Here is a 5,786-nt window from a genome sequence, read left to right as displayed (position 1 = left end):
GCGCCTCCGCCCCCGCGCGCGCCTCCGCCCCCGCGCGCGCCTCCGCCCCCGCGCGCGCCTCCGCCCCCGCGCGCGCCTCCGCGTATTTGCAGGTCTGTAGCTCTGTTTTGCTTTTTGTTTATCCTGTTTCTCAGAATCAGGGACGTAGGTTTTCAATTAATTAGAGAGCAAGGAAGTTGAAACAACCAATTCCCTCCCCTTGACATGTCGGAGAAGATCCCGTCAAACCGTTTGGACCTTTCACGGACCAAGATCCTCAAGGACTAACTGCCAAAGCTCCCCAACTGGCGACCCCGCACCACTGGTACCGAATAGGGGGCAGGAGGGAAGGGCTATTATGTGTTTCGGCAACGAAGTCCGCCTTTTCACCTGTTCTAATGAGAATAGAAGTCTCCTGAGCCTCTATGAACACAGGTGCATAAAAGAAACGTCAGGTGAAAGATCAACACCTCCAGCGCTCACTGTAAAAGCCAGAGTAAAATAACGTGAAGTTCAGACGACAAGACTTCTAGGTAAATACCTTAGACGGGACACATGAACACACGTATACCTATGCACCGTTGGCAAACCCATGCTAAAATCACAGAGGGTATAAACATACAAGATATAAAAGTACAAGAACAGGACGAGAGACCATAGTAATAAAAGTCGGAAAGCAGGAAAGCTGATAAAAGAGTTGGGGAAAAAAAGAATTCTAACCTAGCAAATGGGAAACCCAAGAATCAGTCTGATTTACGCTCCAGGATATCCAAAATGCTCAGGAACGGGTGGCATGGATTACCTCTTAAAGCAGAGAATACGGGATTGGGGGGAGGGGGGGGTGCGGCGGGGAGGCTAAATGAAGGACCACTGCCCCTTCGCTACCCCCCCCCCCAAAAGATGCCTCTCCTCTCCCCAGAGGGTAGCACAGTACCTCCAAAGGGAGGGACGAGTGGCTCTGCCGCGAGACACAGGAAGGAAAGCAGAGTCGATGGTGAACTTATTCTAAACTCAGAGACCTCTGGTCGTCTTCTGCCGCCTGGCTCCCAGAGCCCTCATCCTACGAGCAGGAGTTTGGAAAAATCCTTCCCTGATTGGGGTGTTTGGGTGGCTCAGTCGGTTGAGCATCCAACTCTTGACCTCGGCTCAGGTCACGATCCCAGGATCGTGGGATCGGGCCCCACGTCAGGCTCTAGCATGGACCCCACGTGGGATTCTCTCTCTCTTCTCTCCCTCTGCCCCTCTTCCCCACTCGCATGCTCTCTAAAATAAAAAAGAAAAGGAGGGGCACCTGGGTGGCTCAGTCAGTTGAGCGTCCGACTTCAGCTCAGATCATGATCTCGTGATTCACGAGTTCAAGCCTTGCATCGGGCTCTGTGCTGACAGTGCAGAGCCTGCTTGGGATTCTCTCTTTGCCCCTACCCTGCTTGCTCACTTGCTCGCTCTCTCAAAATAAACAAACTTAAAATTTTAAATTAAAAAAAAAAAAAAAAAAGGAAAAGGAAAAGAAAAAAGAAAATCCTTCCCTGGAGAATCTGACCACTCTAAAGAGACTTAAAAATTCTGACTTCAGGGGCGCCTGGGTGGCTCAGTCGGTTGAGTGTCCAACTCGATTTCGGCTCAGGTCAGGATTTCACGGTTCGTGAATTCAAGCCCCATGTCGGGCTCTGTGCTGACAGCTCAGAGCCCGGAGCCTGCTTCAGATTCTGCGTCTCCCTTTCTCTCTGTTCCTCCCCTGCTTGTGCTCAGTCTCTCTCAAAAATAAATAAATGTTAAAAAAAATTTTTTTAAGTTCTGACTTCAGAGGCTCTCCAGCTGAAGAATTCAACCACATTATCGGAAAGCTCATAGTCAAAAGCATACCCCACTCCCCACAACATCCCACTGTGTATTCATTGCTTCCTATTAGCCTTTTTGTTTCTCTTATTTCAACATGAGCAGAAAACTGACCATCTCTACATGTCTGAGGATACCATACAGGAAAGCCAATAGAAAGGCAAAGAAGGAAATTAAGAGATCTTGGAAGTTAGAAATAGGATAGCAGAAATGTAACATTTTAACGGTTAGAACATTGAAGAATTTTCCCAGAAAGCAGAGCAAAAAGATAAAAATAGAGAAAATGGGAGAGAAAAACAACAAATTTAGAGCATAAATCCAGGAGGCAAAAAATAAATAAATAAAAATCCACATAATAGAGGAGTTCCATAAAAAACAAAGAAGGGAAATTCTCTTAGAGTTAATTCAAGAAAGTTTCCTGTCACTGAAGGAGTTTTCAGGCTGAAAGGACCTACTGAGGATCCAGAACAACAGGTGAAAACAGACCTCCAGCCAAGGCACACATCTGTAAGATTTCAGTCCACTGGCTACGAAGAAAAGGGTCCCAGAAGCTTCCAAAAAGGAAAACAAAGGAATAAACAGGACAAAGAATCAACAATCGAAATGGCTTTCCACATATGCAGCAGCAACTGGAAGTTAATGAAAAATAAATCAAATGCTGCTTTTAAAATTACTCAAAAGTATTCAAAAATAATTTCCAACATAGAATTCCACACTTAGTCAAAATACTAATAAAGCCTGTGACTAGAATATTCTTTAGAGGAGGAGGAGCTCAACACATTTACCTTTCACCCATCGATCAGGGAACGAGAGAGGAGAGAATAAACCAAGAAAAAGGAAAACACTGGATACAAGAGTAAACTGAAAGGAATCTCAGAATGAAGGGGAAGAGAGACATATGAACATAAAATCCAGAGGGGAGTTCTGGGAGAGATTTGCTCAGGAAAATGAAATCTTCCCAAGACTATCTTGAGAATCAGGTATGGACAAGCAGTCAAGAGTCTGGAGTTAAACTGGTCACAAGTACATTAAAGATCAACAAGGCAAATATTAAGTCCAAGAAACAACAAAGTCTTGCAAAAAAAAAAAAAAAAAAAAAAAAAAAAAAAGTAATCCGAGTTGATTACCTGGCTTAGCTGAGAGTCATCTATGCATATCCTAGAAAGGACCTAACCAGGGGCACCTGGGTGGCTCAGTCGGTTAAGCATCCAACTTCCGCTCAGGTCATGATCTCACGTTCATGGGTTTGATCCCCGCATCGGGCTCTGTACTAACTGCTCAGAGCCTGGAGCCTGCTTCAGATTCTGTACCTCTCTCTGCCCCTCCCCCACTCAAGCTGTGTGTGTGTGTGTGTGTGTGTGTGTGTGTGTGTGTGTCTTTCAAAAATAAACATTTTTTAAAAATCAAAATAAAAAAAAAAAAAAAAAGAACCTAACCAAAATCAAAACAGAGAGAAGGGACGAACAGGGTGCACAGATAGGGTGGGAACAGGGAAGAAAGAACTAAATTTTCATCTTTTATAGCAGGAAATACTAGATAATTCCTAAAGGTAAAATACCTAGAAAGTGGCAGTGCAGCAGGAACTTAGAAACACGAAGAGAAATACAAAAAGAATCACCCAGTACTAGAAATTGATTGCCTCTGTAGTAAAGAAAACAGGGAAGGGGTCAGGGGACTGCTGCTTCTTTAAACAATCCTTGTAGAACCATTTGACTCTAGAAACAATGTGCATGGGTAAATGAGGAAACTCAAATCTTTAATAACTTCGGAGAACTTGGGAACTGAAAAAGAAAAATACACGGGGAAAAGAGAACAAGCTTAAAGTACTCGTACTTTGTCTTTAGCTTATAAATGATCTCCATTTGAAATTCAGGATAAAAAGCCACCCTTCCACCCTGATTTCCATTGCTTTCTACAGTCTATTTCCCATTCAATGTCAAGCTCGGAGGAAGAATAAAGACTATTTGGCCATTCTTTAACTTCTGGCTAGAATATTGACAAGTGCACCGAGTTATACCATTATCTGTAGCCATGGAGGCAGGGAGAGAATGGAGGTTACAAATATTCAGATAATACCCAAGAATTTTACTAGTCAACATTTTTAAGCAACTCTTGGTTATTCCTGTCACAGAGACACATTCATAAGGCAGGTCTTTTTTAAACTAAAAAAGAGAACAGGTCTTAAAGGCTTTGGGGGGAAAAAAAGCTTGGATTTCCCTGGTATATAGCTTTTACTGGAAACAGGCAACTCAATCTCTTACCAGGGCTCCCATAGATTCGAATTATACCGTCCTTCTCTCCCTATATAGCATTTATGTCTTCCAGGAAGAATAGAAACCCTGGGGCGGGATGGGGGTGGGATAGGAAAGGGGGAGAGAAGCAACATTCTAAATGAAGGATCCTCAACGCAACTGGGTGGCCCTGTGTGGCCCTATTTCATCCAGGGCAACCATGATCCTTAGTCCACACATGACAAAGAAAGAAGTGATTTTAAAAATTCCTTAGAAATGGACAGAATAACTCCTCATAATGATAGTGATGGCACACACCTTTTAATTAACCATGTCACTACTGCAGTTTTTAAGTTTTTTTTAATGTTTATTTATTTTTGAGAGAGAGAGAGAGAGAGAGAGAGAGAGACAGACAGACAGAGCATGAGCAGGGAAGGGGCAGAAAGAAAGAGAAGGAGAGACAGAGAATTGGCAGCAGCTCCAGGCTCTGAGCTGTCAGCACAGAGCCCGACGCGGGGCTCGAGCCCATAAACCGTGAGATCATCACCTGAGCCAAAGTGGGACGCTTGACCGACTGAGCCACCCAGGGGCCCCATTACTACTGCAGTCTTATACAGACCTACCTACAGTGTGACATCGAGAAGCAACCTGGTATATTCAGATCCGTACTGTAATTCATTGTCTTCCCCTAGCACTTTTCATCCAAGATCTCACAGTAGGTACTTTTTTTAATTTTTTAAATATTTATTTTTGAGAGGGAGAAAGAGTGCCAGCAGGGGAGGTGCAGAGAGCGAGGGAGACACAGGATCCGAAGCCGGCTCCAGGCTCTGAGCTGTCAGCACAGAGCTCAACACAGGGCTCGAACCCACGAATCATGAAATCATGACCTGAGCTGAAGTTGGGACACTCAACCGAGTCACCCAGGCACCCCTCAGAGTAGTAGTTTCATACGTCTTATATCACATCTTCTCGCCATTTGTAACTTATAAGACACTCTCGTGTTTCTGAGATCATGTAAGGGAAGTAACGTAATTCTTGCAAAAGGAAGATTAGAATTTAAGTCTCCGAGCCAAGCCATCTAGCCAGTGGCCATGATGCCAGATCCAAATGCAGCTACACAATCTTGTAAAGAGGGTAAGAAGGCCCACAGAATTATAAATGAAATCGTGGAGGAAAGGTTAACTGGTATATACACAGAGAATTCTAAGAGGGAAGGAGTAAATAAAAAAGAATCTTTGGGAGGGGGAATTAAAACCAGAAAATACAAGCGAGAGAATCGGGACAGAAAACGGAAGCATCATACCCATTTTTTTTTTTTAACCTCACTCTAAATATTTATTGGACTGCTCTCTGAACTCTACATGTATTAATTCTGTAACCTGCCAGATTAATCGGCTATAAGACCCTGAACATGTCAATCTCTTTCTCAGTCACCTTATCCATAAGGATGAGGGCAAAATTTTTAGTTTCATCTTTCATCCTACTCGATGTGTCAACCTCTCCGAAAACATTCCAGCAAGTTGAGTAACAACTTTGGCTTGAATGTAAAGGGCTAAGGAGTTCAGTACCTCCTCGGAAAGCCAAATTTAAATTTCAGATTGCCGTTAATCAAATATTTTCCATACATTGATCTAAGATCTTACTAGATAATTCCCAGCTAGGTTTTTAAAATTTTTTAATTAAAATTTTAATTTTTAAGTTTTTTAAGTTTTTTAAGTTTAAGTTTTTTAAGTTTTTTAA

This window comes from Panthera uncia, chromosome D1 (assembly GCF_023721935.1).
Source record: "Panthera uncia isolate 11264 chromosome D1, Puncia_PCG_1.0, whole genome shotgun sequence".
Lineage (NCBI taxonomy): Eukaryota > Metazoa > Chordata > Mammalia > Carnivora > Felidae > Panthera > Panthera uncia.
This window is presented reverse-complemented; position numbering follows the sequence as displayed.